Here is a 16,555-nt window from a genome sequence, read left to right on the forward strand (position 1 = left end):
GGTATACAAACAATTTTTCTTGTTTTCTTCATTGCCAAGATATAACGACATGATCGCTGTAGACACCTGAATATTCTTGGTGTTATTAGAGACTGTCTTTTAAATGTTCTGATATTTGTAATGAAAATGTTGGCACGTACGTATAGGTATTAAATACAGTATTACTACATTTGAAGCATCGGTTAATGAAATTTTTGAGAAATCTATTTAAAACCAATATATATATATATATATATATTTTTAGAAATCTATTAAATTTTGAGAAATCTATTAAAAACCTATATATATATATATATATATATATATATATATATATATATATATATATAAAAGATGGTCACACACAATTTCTCATTTAAATTTGATATATATATTTCGGTTGTATCGATTGGTTTTCCAGATGTAAATCCAAATCACACTTCCAAAAAAACCTTACTGCTCACATTCACAAAGCATACACCCCAATTTTCCCCGGAATGTAGATCGCGCCCAAATATCTTATAAAAGCCAGTTTCAATATCAATTCTTTCTTTTTTTTTATCTTATGAAGTGTTATCTCTGAATTGGGACTCCACTGAAACATGTATGCACATATGTAACCAATAATGTTTGTATAATAAACAGACATATATATATATACGCACATTAACAGGGAGATCCAACGTTTCTCAGGATTGAATGAGGATCCACGAATGTTCCACACTTCCAATGCTTTTATTGTCATCGAAATTTCAATCAAATAGATTGATTGCCTGCCGTTTCGGAGTTCATAGGGAACAAACCCACACCAACACATAGACAAAGTTCCTTTTTATAAATAAGTATGTATGTTTCATCATATCTATTCGTATATTAAGAAATAAAAAATAAAATTTGTATCCATTACTTTTTTTGCTTGTTGTTTTTATTCATGTGTAGCCACTTATTAAGGCTGAAAGACATTCGAGGATATGGGGGGTTAATGAGATGAAATGATAGCTCATTGAAAGGTGAAGATCAGCATGAGAGTATTGAAGGTGATTAATGGAATGAACTAAGCTTAGTTACTTCTGGTGTAGTATATTACAGGAATCTGTTGACCTCGGATTTGAAGACAATCCTATTTTAATCAGCAGGGAAGCAGTCCCATGGCAATATGTTTCAGGGACGGGAAGCCTTTGTGGAGAAGTTATTTTTATGGAAATTTTGTCTGATGCTAATGATGGCAACTTAAAAAAAAAAAAAAAAGTTGCTTCTTATTTTTTTTCCCCCCCTCTGTTGGTTCTGTACTAGCCCGGTACCCGGCGTTGTCTGGGAAAAAAGTGTAACATATTTCTATTAAAACTTCTATCACTTTCAGTTCTATTCCCTCCCCCTACCCACCTCCCTCTTTTTTCTCTGTCCAGCTCATTATTCTGTCTGGACATACACACAGACAACTTGGGGAATAAGTCAAGGGAATTAACTCTGTGAAAAAGTAATCAGTTACACTCCTTTTGGTAGTGGCTGAAAAACAGTCTCCGGGGAAGCTTCCTGACAAAAACTTCATCAGTTATGATCAAAGAGTGAGTATTTTTTTTTTTTTTTTCATTTTAGATATTATTCATCCGAGGCAATACCAATCAAGAAATGTTTTTTTGTGATTTTATTGTTTTTGTTCGACATACTGTCATATATCTCTACTATTATATAAAAGGAACTTTGCCTGTGTGTGTGTGTGTGTGTGTGTGTGTGTGTGTGTGTTCAACAAGTGGAATGGGCTGAGTAAAGAAGTATGATGGAGTAGAGAGGGGGGAAAAGAAAAACGAAGGTAGAGGAAAGAGAGAGGGAGGAATAGATGTTATGTTACAATTTTGTCCTTCCTGGGCAATGCCGGTTGGTCCTGCTAGTAAGCATTAATCAAATTCAGCTGACAATCGTTCCGTCCTATTTATCTTTATCCTCATGTGGCTCTTGGTCTTAACTAATGGTGAATTAAAAGTTTTTAAAAAAATGTAAAAGCTTTTCATTTTTATTTACTTTGGGGTAAAATTCTATAATCACGGTTTCAGGCACGCACCATTTATTTTTATTTATTATTTTTTTTTTTTCTTAAGTTTCAAATTATTTTTGTATTGCCCCACCCAGATTACAGTTTCGTGTTGTAGTTCATAGAAGTTGTTTTTTTCTTCTTTTTTTTAATTTTTTTGTTTTTGTTTTTTTTCCAAAGGTAAAGTAGTGTATCCTCACTAACCCTAAGTCTAGGGTAAAAATAAAAAGGGGAGCTTAACGCAAAAGATAGAGTAACGGTCCTTGTCTCACAATATATATATATTTTTTTTATTCTATTCCATTTCGTTATTGATTTGTCTAGTAGCCATCTGTTGATAGGTAAGCATTAATTACTCACGCTTTCTTTTCTTCTTTTGAAACTGTGCCACAACAACAACAACTGCTAGTTGTGTGAGAATGTGTCCACTGACATTTTAGCTTTAACACACACACACACACACACATGCCGCGTATACATGTAAGGCGAATACTGGCACTTTCAAACAAAGTGTCATTCACTTAGAGTTGTACCTCAACAAAACAGGATCGCTCTTGTATTATTTATCACCATTTACAAGTTTTGTCAAGGTAGGTCTCTATGGTCTAACTAGAATTTCTTATCTGTGTAATATAGACATTCAAATCCTTTTTCAGGTTTCCAATAAACGTTTACTAGTTTGTTTTTTTTTGTTGTTTTTGTTTTTTTATTGCTTTATGCTTACGTTTTATGAAGCTATTCCTTTCTATTTTAGCACTACCTTTTTTTTTTTTTTTTTTAAATTTATAATCTTTTTTAAATACTTGTGCAGTTTACGGACTGTGCTATTTTCTAGATGTGATTTTCAGATTCTTTTGTTAATTAAATTGTTAGGTAAAGGCGCAGAATTGTTAACAAAGCTTCCGCCCCCCCCCTGTCAAGAATGGCTTTCTAAATAATAATACTATTATTTCAACATAGTCCAGAAACTGCACGAGTACCACTTCTTTTTTATTCACGATTTGTTATAATCGGCATACAGCAAATATGAGTTTATTAACATTTCTATGAAAATAGTGTCCATTGTATTTTAAATATAGAACTGACCCAAATGACAGTGATTAATAATACCAATAAATATTCAGAAAGTCGTATTGTGCTACATAGTTCAATACAAATAATAAAACTCACATTGTAAAAGACGGTCTTTAATTTACTCCTTCAGTCTAGCATTTCTTGCCAGACAATTTTCTTTTTTTGCCCTGTTTCTTTGAAATGTTCCCTTTTTTTACAAAACGTTTTGCTGATTTCTTTTTTCGGTGAGAACTGCTGCACATCGAAATTTTTACAAGTCCCTTTCTCACACCATTGCAACAATGATCATATACTATTACTAGCATTTCAGCCTGGCGTTGCCCGGGTGTTTGGATGTGTATGTTGAGCAAAAAAAAAAAAGTGGTCAATTTTTTTAACTTTGACCCCTATTATGACCCCTTAACATTTATTGCTTTGGGCTCAAATCAAGTTATTAAGTTAGATCTATGTCCAAGGAACATATATCTAAAATTTCAATTGTTTATACCCAAAATTGGCGGAGGAGTTTGGTAGAGTTCTTAAAGGTCAAATCGTTGAACTTTGACCCCTTAACAGCCAAATCTCTGATCGGATACGGATTACAAAGATTTTCCCAAATCTCAGTACCCTGTATATCAAATTTCGAGTCTGTAGACTAAAAATTGACAGTTATTGTGTAGGGAAATGTACACAGACACACACACAGACATGTTCACTTTTATATATACATAGATAATGCTAGTTGAAAACGAGGCTACATCGAAAGGGGGTAACTCTCATATTCTTATCCAGAGTTACCAGATTGGACTTTCTAAAACCAAATGTGGACTTCTTTGGAGCAGTTTGACCTTCAAAAATTGTATTTGACCTTTTTTCAAAAAATAACGTATGGACTAATTTAGGAACACGCAGACTATAATATAAATGGATAATGCACATGGTACGAAGATGCCACGATTTATATGTACGAGTGTAAACTAACCCATTGAACGATATGATTTGAAGAATAAATAACCTCTTTCTCACAGAAGAGACATTTCAAGTCTGTCTCTAGTTTATCATTATTTTTATGGCAAGTGCTCGTCTGAACTCCAATCTATGGTCCCCCCCACGTCAAACTTTCACAAGAAACACTCGTCTAACTGAAAACACTATCAATAATTTCCCCCCACTCTTTATCTGTCCCTAAACCTAAATGTATATTCCATGAACAAAGTTTCTTTCTTAGAACTGCACACCTGTGGAACTGTCTTCCGTTTGCCTGCTTTCTAACTGACTACAATATGGCTATCTTCAAGTCCAATGTAAACAAGTTCTTGATGAGCCGTTCCACTTAAGTTAACAAATTTACCAAATTTCCATTATTAACGATTACTATATTGTCCAATTGACTACTGTACACTCTTTAACCCTTATCCTCGAGTGGTCTCTGTCCTTGAGAAGTGGTGATGCCTATGTAAAAAAAAAAAAAATGAAAAGCAAATAATTATTCAAAATAGTATATAGTGAAATAAAATATAATAAATGAATGCAAAATGTGATATAGTTTTTTTCTGTCTGGAGAGTTAGTCTTTTTTTTTTTTTAGGAGCACTGATGATGGCCTCATCAAGAAAACTAAATACCTTATACATTGCGAACATTACATATATCTTAGTGGGCTGAAACAATGGTATGTGAATAAAAACCGATTCTTTTCGTGGATTTGCAAGAATTTGGTTTCTATAATATTCAAATATTTTTATTACAACTCTACCTACACTACTGAGTAACTATAAAACTTTCATGTTTAAAAAAAAAAATTAATTTGAAATTTAAAAATTTTCATTTGAATATATTTACATATATTTCCTTTAAAGGTTTCTTGACTTAATAAGGTCGTTTTTAATTCCATTCCCTCTCTTGTTTTCAAAGTAGCTGTATATATTTTTATTTTAAATGCAACCTTTGTGTCATTGAGGGGTATCCATTCATTTATTTTATTAGAAAACATTCGATGCAACTTTACTATAGTGTGTCTTCAAAAATATGCATTTAAGAGAAAAACATTCCGTCCTTACATGTCATGCCAAAATTAGTATAAATTCCAAAAATTACGAAAAATGGTTCAGTAGAAAAATAATTATAAGTAAAAACAGAATTTTTTGAAGTTGCGATTTTTCACTATAAACAACTCTTTAGAAGATCGAAATCAGAGGGAGATAACTGCATTCTACCGTTTAAGTTGCTTTGCACAGAATCTAATAATACTGTCTTTCAGATCGACCATCTTGCTTCTTTTTGATGTGCTTTTTTCCGAAAATCAGCTCCAGCACATTTTCTACTGAAGCATTTTTTGTAATTTTTGGAATTTATACTAATTTCGACATGACATGCAAGTACTTAATAATGTTTTTCCCTGAAATTCCTTTGTTCGAAAATACATGATTGGGTCGGACAACACACTATAGTAAAGTTGCACCAAACATTCCAACTTGAAGGCTTACTTCGATTCCAACTTGAAGGCTCCTATTCTTTTATCATATTTTACTTGTAATGACTGTAAATGATGAGGAGCAAAGTTGCTTTGAGACCCTGAATTGCTAAATACCAGTTGAAGATCCGTTCTCGATAATTAGTTTGACCGGAACTGGGTCATTTCAGTGGCCTTTTATCTGTTGGGCTGTGGTATTGGTCCTGTGTGTGTAGTCCAAGGAGGTCCTCCTTCCCAAACTTGCTTTTCCTCTTTGGGGGAGGAGTTCGTTTATTGCTAACCGTCAGAGGTGCACGATATGAGAATGCCAGCAGGGCTGCCCAGGCAAGTTTTAATAGGTCAAAGTGCTCTCCTGTAGGGGCACTGGCTTGATTCTCCCCACCTTCCAAACTTGTATCACATCTTCCTGCAATAAGAAGAAGATAAATTCTAAAAAAGTGTAGTGTCTGTTCTAACTGCACTTCATTTTTCCTGTCCTTAGTCAATGAAGGAGAAATCCTTCTAGACTGAGGCAATTCAAATCCCCCCCCCCCCAATCCAGTGTTTATTTTTGAGGAGCTGGATTTCATTAAAAACCGACCTTGTATCTAACTTTGTCATCATGGGGAGGTAAGTAAACATTAACTTTAAATGTTGACACAAGTTAACTTTACATATCGTATAATGACACTTTTATATGTTAACGTCTGTTTGTAGGTCAAGTTTGGTTGAAATCCATTCAGAAGTCTGGATCGATCAGTAAGCCAGATGGTCCATTTTGTTTGATTACTAAAACGATGTTTTCTTTCCTTTTTTCTTTTATTTGTTGTTTTTTTTATATAAATATGTCCAGGATTAGTGTTATCGATGATGGTTACCTAGGGTTCCAGCAGTTTGAAGAAAACATAAACCCCAAAACCAAAAATCATAATTGATTGATGCTTATAAAATTTTCCAAGGAAGACAATGGAAGTGGTCCCGAATCTCTACGTTCCCTTCTGTGTTCCAAATCTATACATGCCTCCTCCACTCCTAAGTGGGAACATAACTCGCTTAAAACTTCAAATACGTAAATCTAATATTCATCCAATTTTAATGAAATTTAAGCAGTGTGTATGAGACACTACTTCGGTGTTTTCTAAAAACATCAGTTTTTTCTGATTATATTAGAGATTTAGATGGACTGGGGAGAGGATAAACCTATATACTTTTTCACTATGCTCATAATCCCATATATTTTTTTGCTTTTTACTGTCACCCTCTCATCCCATTTTGTCTCTTAATATAGTCACAATTTCATACAGATTCTCTAGTTCGAAAGAAAAAGTTCTGCATTCGATAAGACGTATTTGAAGAGGTTAGAGGTTTCATTGTGAGTTCTCATCTTGGATGTTATATCCAAAATTAGAACACTAATTCGAATAATCTGAAGAATACAAATTAAAGAAAATGATATTTCAAATGGAGGTGTGACAGACCTAAGTACTTGGTATTAACCAAGTTTTGTTTAAATAAGTAAAACTCCTCATAACTGGAGTCTTAATTATACATGGTCTGCCATAAGTAATTATGTTTGTTTTTTTTTAATTATTGATTTTCACCTCAAACAAGACATATTGCCATTTGGATGCAAAAGACTACTATTTAAGACCAAAGCTTCATGGACATTATGTGGGGAGTTAAGCAGCGAGATGTCTGTTCACATGATACTTGAACATCTGCATATCAGTACAGTCAGGGAAGCAGAAACCCAGGAGGGAATTCTAAAGTCTAGCAGTTCGAGGGAAGAAATTATTAGAGTAGAAGAATTTCCGATATCTAGGGATCTACAGTGTAGGGGTAGGACTTTGCTGCTTGTCGGGTTAGTTGGCGGGTATTTTCGTTGAGGGAGTACAAGTTCTTCCAGTTCGTCAAAGTCAGAGTACAACATTTCATTAATGTATTTGTAAAACAATCACAAGGATGCAACATTTTGGCGATAGGAAAGGGGTTGGAGTTTGGAGCACCTATTAGGTTGGAAACTTTTTTGGACCCTGTCTAAGAGTGAATAGCATCAGATGCACCACTCCAGATGTGGCAATAATACTCTGTGCATGGGCAAATAGTTGCTTTATAGCGATATATGATACTCTCAGGTGTGAGTAATTTTTAGCAAAGTAAAGAGAGCCTACCTTCTTTCTACCTATATAAAAGCTAGGTACGGCCAACGATGGAGTACTGTTGCCACATCTGGGCAGGAGCTGCTACAAGCAGCTTATCCTGGCTTGACAGAGTTCAAAATAGACTTCGTAGCTTAGGGGGGGGGATGCCCTTTTCTCTTCTGTGCAACCTCTTTCCCACAGAAGAGACATTGTGTACCTGTCTCTTCTTTATTGTTATTTTCATGGCAAGTGCTCATCTGAACTTCAATCTATGCCTCCCCCCTTGCCAAACTTTCACGAAAAACACTCATCTGGCTGAAACCACTATGAATAATTTCCCACACTCCTTGTCTGTGCCTAAACCTAAATGTAGATTTCACAAACAAAGCTTCTTTCTTAGAACTGCACGCCTGTGGAATTCTCTTCCGATTGCCTGCTTTCCAGCTGACTACAATCTGATTGTCTTCAAGTTCAATGTAAACAAGTTCTTGATGAACCGTCCCCCTAAGTAATCCAATTCACAAAATTCCCACTACTTATGTTTACTATGCTATAATCACATTGACTAATGCATACCCATTAACCTTATCCTCAAGTGGCTTCCGGGTCTTGATAAGTGATGATTCCTGTGTTAAAAAAAAAAAGCAGTTTTAGCAATGTCTTCAATGTATTTGTTCCAATTCATGTTGCCTGTGAATGTTAAGCCAAGGAGTTTGAATGAAAAGCTTCCAGGTAGTGTATTATGGCAATCAGTGGTTAAGAAGGTTTCTTGTAATTTTTAAACAAAAGAAGCTTAGTCTTAGTAGCATTGAATGTTGCCATCTATATTTTGCTTATAATTTTGCTCATACTTAAGCATTTCTTCTATTCCATGTATTCTTCTTCTTCTTCTTCTTCTTCTTCTTTTTCTTCTTCTTCCCTGTGTTCCAAGGTTGGAAGTTCTGCCATAACATATGAGATTAAATCGAAATTTTTACCGTTGGAAGTCCTTTCTAACACCAACCTCCTCAAAAGGACAGGTACTTTGTCGAGACACCATCTTGTCATAGTTCTTCGCTAATTGGAGCAATGTGCTTGTCTGTTGTTGAGAAGATGGTCATCCACACAATCATGCAGTTCTCTAAGCCACTACCACATTTGCTATTGCAAAGCGGAAATCGTGTTTCTTTTATATTATTGCCGTTTGAGCTGTACACCAAAGTTTTGTCTCTGAAAGATTAATAAAATGCATTAAGCTCGATGGAGAGCAAACAGAGCTTTAATAAATGATTTTATAAGCATCATGTTTTATGTTACAAGAACTTTTAGTTTCTACATTACAGTTACATATTTATTCCATGTTATATATATATATATATATATATATATATATATATATATATATATATATGCTCCTATAAATTCGTTTTTCAAGCTTTTCGATTGAGTATCATATTAAAATCCCTTTCTCTATTTATTTAAAAAGAAAGTACAATTTTGTTATGTATGGGGCATGGAATTACAATCATTAGTAGAAGATCTAGCTAATTGGCATATTCTTTTAAATATTAATTTTTAATTAATTCCCTATTAGTTGCTTTGGTTTTCTAATGGGATAATCATCTTTAGTTAATTGTAATTATATTCATGCAGATATTCTACATGATTTATACTTGCATAATATTTGCGTAAAAAGTTTATAATAAACACAAAAGTTTTTCCATATATATTTATGCATACGTATATATTTTTGCTTAAAAAATTTTTCCTACCAAACTCTTCCTAGAGTTTTTGGTCTACAGACATGAAACTTCATATATAAGGTATCTGAATCCATATGAAACTGTATTTGGGTTTTAGCTCAGAAAAATCGGTGTGAAAATTAAAAAAAATGAAATTTGCCAGGTGAAGGTCAAACGCCATCATTACGAACGCATAACGTAGTAGCTATTGGTTCATGTTTTAATTTTTAGCCTTGCAGTACATATGTCTTCATGGCCCAATCATTGGCGGCAGAGGAAAAAATAAATTTTAAGCTGAACGTTTTGGTTTCGATTCTCGGTGGTGGCACACAAGTCTTTATCTTTTTTTAACTTTTTAAATATATTTCATCCAATATAATCTATAATATAAATTTCATCTGTTTGTTTAAATCTATGTATATATGTGTGTATGTTTGTCTGCTTAAAGGCGGCGGATTTTCACAAGATCGGTATCGTTGTGAAGCCAACCCTTTGGATGACAAATACAGAAAAATTGGCTAAAACATTAATCACTTCACCCTCAACTGGGCGCTTTTTCGCCCATGTTTTTGAAAGCCATCCTCTCTTTTCGATTGACTAGCCTTAATTTAAACCTACATCACTTCCGGTTTGACGATTGGCGAAACAGAAAAGACGTCACTTTTTTTTTATGCTCTTTTTCTCCTTTGCGGTACGGGTTCAAGCCTGCCTGCCTACAACCACTTCTATTTTTGTTTTTTTTTGTTTGCTCAACACACACATCCAAACACCCAGGCAATACCGGGCACCCAGGCTAGTATATATATATAAGTGAACGTGTCTGTCTGTCTGTCTGTCTGTCTATCTGTCTGTCTGTTTGTTTGTGTAAATTCCCCTACACAATGACTCTGTCAATTTTTAGTCTACAGACTCGAAATTTGATCTGCAGGGTACTGAAATTTGGGAAAATCTTTGTAATCCGTTTTCGGTCAGAAATTTGGCTGTTAAGGAGTCAAAGTTCAACGATTTGACCTTTGATAACTCTACCAAACTCCTCCAACAATTTTGCGTCTAAACACTTGAAATTTTAGATATATGTTCCTTGGACATGGATATAACTTAATAACTTGATTTGAGCCCAAAGCAATAAATATTAAGGGGTCATAATAGGGGTCAAAGTTTTTAAAAAATTGACCTCTGCGGTCTCTACCAAATTACTCAGACAATTTTTGGTCTAAAGATTTGAAATTTTACATAAAGGGTATTCAGAGATAGGGCAAGCTTTTTAATCAGTTTGGGTCGAAAATTTGAGCTATCAATATATAAATCTATGTATGTATGTTTGCATGTCTGCCTAAAACTTTCGACAGAAGCGACGGATTTTCACAAGATCAGTATTGTTTTAAAGCTCGACCCTTCAGACCACAAACAACGGAAAATTGGCTAAAAACATTAATTTTTTTACCCTCAACTGGGCACTTTTCTACAGGGAGGGGTCGCTTTTACGCCAATATTTTCCAAAGTCATCCCCTCTTTTCGATTGTCTAGACTTAATTTAAACCTACGTCACTTCCGGTTTGGCAGTGGTTGTAACAGCAAAGACGTCACGTTTTTTTCACGTTCTTTTCCTCCTTTGCGGTACGGGTTTGAGCCTGCCTTCCTACTACCACTTTTTTTTTTATTGTTTTTGTTTTTTTGCTCGACACACACCTCCAAACACCTGGGCAACGCCAGGCACCCATGCTAGTATATATATATATATATATATATATATATATATATATATATATATTTGTTGAAATAAAATTATATGATTACGTATGGTAAACACTATGTATTGTGATATTAAGGTTTCTTTCATTTATTTAGTGATTTATTGAAATTTAGTGACAATGCTGACATGGAAGAAGGTAGCAAGAAAACTTTGACCCACAGAGAAAAAGTCATCGTTTTTATGAAAAAAAAATATCTATCGCCTCATAAAGTTTGCTACTTGAAATACTTGAAACATTAATTTAAAAATAATAAACATTTCATTCATAAACTGAACTGATTGTTATATTAAAACAATCAAGAACTTTTTTATCAACTTGACAATAAACATTTCATTCATAACTTTGTTGTAAACACAAAACAAAATATTTATCATTTATGCGTATAAATAGATGAATATTAACGTTTTCGTAATTGTAATACAAATCTATTTATCTTTTAAATGTGATTGTAAAGAAAGAAATCAATATACTTTTTCATTTGAAACATAGAAATAGATCACAACTCTATATATAAAAGTGAACTTGTATGTGTATGTGTGGAACGGTCTCTACTAAGATACTCTGTCAATTTTTATCTACAAACTTTAAACTTGATATATAGGGGATTCGGGCCTGTGGAACAAATTCTATTTTGTGTTAGCCAGTAAGAATAGCTGTTAAGATGTAAAAATTGAGAAACTGGAATTTGGCAGGTGTAATTCAGCTTATATGTATCCTTTATGCATGCGCAAATATACATTTATACGTTAAATTGCGTTCATTTTTAAAGTTTTGATAACCATCTTTCCTTAGGTTATATAATAGCAAATACCACTGGAGAGCTAAATGTATTGATTTCCATTCTAGTTGATGGCACCCAAGTCATTTTTTTTTAAACTTTTGAAATCAATACTATATATCGGGGGCAATATAATAATAAATAGATAATTGGTTTTATAATAATAAATACGAAATCTGCATGAATTAAAATATCATATTTAAGCATATTTTATGACTGGCAACACTGGTTGGCCTGCTAGTGCTAAATATTTGTTTACAAAATAAAATGTTGAAAAACAGGACTATTTATTATATATTAAAAAACAAAACAATCATTAACTTAAAGAAAGAACAATAGCAAATACTAGTTAATTAATAGAATGTCCTTTTTTCAAAACCAATATGCAAATTAGATAACCTTACGGCTGATATCACTTATATGTAAGCAGTGTACAAAAATGATAGTACGTCTATTGATCTAAAGCTGAATTAACTTGAAATAGGATGTTTTGACTTTCCTGTTAGTGCGTGAAATCGACCCAACTATCGTATTTATTCATTTAGAAGACCAACAATTAGTTATGATGATTGCAAAAATTCAAAATTGTTTCCTACTTTGAGAAAAAAAAAATCGTCAAAATAAAAGGATAAAATCAAGAAAGTCATTAGAAAAAGAGGAATCATCTTGCAACTGTCATTTTTTTCTTTCTTTTAAACGTATGGGTCACAGCTTATCTAGGTCTGATCGTCACTCGAGGATAAAAATTAGAGATTGTCAGTTGAATGATGTATGCCACCACAAGACGATTGGAAACAATTGGTGGAACTGTCAGAAGATTATTTAAGGAGAGCGCTCAACAAGTATTTGTTTATAATAGACTTCAAGACGACCAATTTGTAGTTGGTTGGAAAACAGCGTTGGTATAGTTTGTTCCACAGACAGGATGTTCTTGTCAGGTCTTTACCTTCTGAAACCGATCTTCATCACTTCTTTTCATGTTTTTCTTGGCGTTTCCCTGTAAACTGGCCCTGCTACCTCAACTGTTCTACATCTACTAACCCAAGAACTCTCATTCATTCAACATGGCGATACCATCTATGATGTCTCCAGTTCTGCACACATCATCTTTTTATACCATGCAGATTTAATCTTCTTTCGAGTTTTTCTTTTGAGATAATAAATGTTAACTTTCATTTTTATGTTAGTTATACAAATTTCTTCTCATAATCCTTCGTATCCAGACATTTTGACTAATTTTTTGTATCTGGACTCAGCCAAAAGCTAAAAGAGGAAAGGCCATTGATGAAAGGGCTTGTTCCCCATTGACTGAAGTATGTCTTTGGTCCTATGCAGTTCTAGGAGGTCCTTCCTCCCAAGTTTTACCTTCTCACTTTGCAAAGGCCTTACGTTATTGATAATCGCCTGAGGCGCCCCTACCAGGGAATGCCGTTAAGGATGTCCAGACGTGTTTTTTGTACACCAGAGTGCTCTTCCTCTAAAATACTGACTCTTCAAATCACACTTTCCGACCCTCGTGTTACATCATCCCGTCGTGGAAAGAAGATAGTTTATCTGAATTCTTGGATATGAAGAGTTCTCCATCCATCCATAGTCTTGTGCCTCTGGAGAGGCATAGGCCATCTACAACTTTGTAGATGTTTTTGTAGTGAGGAGTACTTTTTACAGGGTGAGGGTGCTGGCCCTACGCCCAACCTTCCCAGAAGGTACATACAGTGCCTAGCCTTCCCAAATGGTCACCCATTTGATACTGGCCATGCTCAACGTTGCTTAACTTCGGTGATTTGGCGAGAATCGGTGTGTCAATGTGATTGTGCCGTACATGAGCAGTTCTGCTGTAAGTATAATCATTTCAATTAGGATAGTTTTTTTTTGTTTTTTTTTAAAAAGACTATCTGTTGCCAGGTTTTTATTCATCCCTTTTTCTCTCAAGTCCATCCTTGCGACTTGTATCATTTGTATTTAAATTGAACTGATCTCCCCCCCCCCCTTCCCAATAATTGTAATGTTTTCTCTGGATGTTTTATTGGTGTTATTGGCAGTTCGAGTTGCATCATGTCTAAACTTGCATTCATATTTGAAAATAACCTTTTCTTTTTGCATGTTGTTATGGGTTAAGCTGATCTACCCATTTCAGGAATAAATGGACTAACCCAGAGACAATAAATATATTAATTTCAAATAATAAACATTTCATTCATAACTTTTGGTGTAAATGCAAAGCAAAATCTTTTTCATTTAATCATGTCTATGGATATAGTATTTATTTAGCTCTTTGTCAGGAGGTTAAGCACAAGGTCAGATGTGAAAGTTGAGCAGCCCCATCGGAATTCCCTAATGGAGGTACCTCAGGCAATTAGCAATAAGTTAATTCCTTCTCAGAGAGAAGGTAAAGCCTGGGAGAGTGAACCTCTTATGGAACAGAACAGAACTATACCTCGCTCCCACACCAACTAAGATACTGTTAGACAGAAAATGTAGTATCAGAACAGATGCTACACTTTGTTACTTTGTACAGGAACAAGGCCACTGTTGGACGGATTTGTGTCATAATTCTATGATTAACATTTTAATGATTTTTATACACATTTATCTTTAAAATGTGTGACCATAAAGAAAGGAAAAGAAAGAAAAAATCTATTTTCTTTTTCCCTTGTAATTTAGAAATAGACTGCACTTGTTTCCTATTAAAAACCGACAAAAGTTATAGCTCATTGACTTAGAATAAGTGCTTTATGCTAAATTGAGGGTTGAATATGGTTAAATTTGTGTTAATTTTTGCATTAAATTACTAATCCATATTAATCCTTAACTGTGCATCAAACGAATACCATAGTACTTAATTCGCTGGGCCTTGTCATAACAAAGATCCATACAAAATTTCAACCAGATCGGACCAAAGTGGAATGGACAGATAGACAGACAAAGAGAAATATAATACAGATTGTATGTGTGTTTATTACTTGTAGACTCCAAAACTATTCAACCATATTGTACGAAATTTGGTATGAACCATCTTTGGGATGCTGAATGTACCATACAGGGTTCACAATTATAACGTTAATATTACTATTATTAGTGGTGACAATAATCTATAAAATAATATGCTAAAGCAGTTTCATGTTTATACGTACGTTATCACCACATCGATTTCCTTTTTTTAAAAATGCAATTTACTGAAGCTGCAATGGGGGGGGCTAGGAGTGCTTATGCACCTGTCTCTTTTGCTCCTGTTTGTAAAGTGCCCTTTTCAGAGGAATGTATTATAAGCCTGTGCACCACCGAGACAGTGTTCATTACTAGATTTTTACCGTTTTTTTTTTTCACTTGAGCACCTACCATGAAAATGTTCTCTGCATGTCACTGACCAAATATATTCCCAGACTACAATAACCGAGGTAGTTAGATAAGTATATTTCAGAGTGCAGTCTGCGTTCACAACAGACATCATAGAATGCACAGCAGCAATATACAACAAATGAAGCATAAACTGTGGAATTTCCATGGGTTCCATAAGTAATAGATAATGTTATCATCATCATCATATTCAGTTTAACGCCCGTCTTACATTCTGGCAGGCATGGGATGGCTTTTAGAAAACTTTCTCCAAAGCTACCCTGTTTTTGACCAGGTCTTTATTTATCCTCCTTTCTCTCAAATCCATTCTTATCATTTCCTTCCATGCTTTCATTAGCCTTTCTTTGTGAACTGACCCTGCTACCGCAACTGTTCTACGTTTACTAAGCAAAGAACTCTCATCTATTCTTTCAATGTGACCATAACCCTCAAAATCTGCTCTTCTACACACCTTTCCTTATACTGTCCAGATTTAATCTTCCTTTGAGATTATTAGAAGTAAACTTGTCTTTAAAACACATTACACATCCATTGTATCATTTTTACCTTATTTCTCTCCATGCAACGCATGTCCTCAACCTTCACTGGCCAGGTTTTACTTTCATACATCATCACACTGCATACACATGCCTAATAGCCACTTCTCTTAGTAGACAGTCATAATGCTCTGCTAGTTAGTGATAACAGAAGTTCTCTGATATTACTCGAGCCACTCCTAACTCTTTCAATCACACTGGCATCTGCTCCAATAATAACAGATAACAAATCTTCCCAACAACCGCAATTGCTTCACCAATCCAAATATACTTTTTTTCACATCTGAGTTCGCATCCATCTCTATTGTTTTACACTTTTTACACATGGTTATCCTCTCTCAACCTACCAGTAATTCCCCTGCACTTTTTGTGCACCCAATTCTTACAAGTAACATAAAAAAAAATTGAATTTCAAGGAGGTTATGGTGCAGTAGCACTACAAACGACAGCATAAGGGAGCAGCAGTAGCAGCAACAATCGTCATTAACATTGTTTGAAAAAAATCTTCCTGACTTTCAAGCTGGGCGTTGATTGGAGCAAATATTCAACTTCAAGTTCTGATTCACCCAATAAAAAACACTCTTTCATAGGTGCAGATATAGAATCCGGAGTTTATAAAAGGGAGTGCTCACCACGATTTTTTCCTCATTTTATCCACAGCTCTTTGACTCATTAACTACCAAACTTCTCTCTTGAGATACAAGTCAGAAACCCTCTGAGCCACTGGCTTTGGCATTGCTAAGAAAATTACCAAATT

The 16,555-nt window shown here is 34.4% G+C and overlaps 1 protein-coding gene across 10 annotated transcripts in view; it reads left to right on the forward strand.

Moving 5' to 3' along the window:
• The window catches only part of LOC145296688 (ras-related protein Rab-3), a 411,003-nt gene that overhangs the window by 255,735 nt on the left and 138,713 nt on the right, over positions 1–16,555 (forward strand). Inside the window, exon 1 of one of the 10 annotated variants that reach the window (XM_080142657.1) lies at positions 1,468–1,544. The exons of 8 other annotated variants lie outside the window; for them this stretch is intronic. The gene's annotated coding sequence lies outside the window, so the exon portion shown is untranslated. Of the gene's footprint in view, positions 1–1,467; positions 1,545–2,386; positions 2,599–16,555 lie in introns of those variants that run through there. One more of the 10 variants, XM_080142655.1, reaches the window with a different exon arrangement.

The sequence above is a fragment of the Euprymna scolopes genome, chromosome 17 (assembly GCF_053919585.1).
Source record: "Euprymna scolopes isolate OS-2025 chromosome 17, ASM5391958v1, whole genome shotgun sequence".
Taxonomy (NCBI): Eukaryota; Metazoa; Mollusca; class Cephalopoda; order Sepiida; family Sepiolidae; genus Euprymna; species Euprymna scolopes.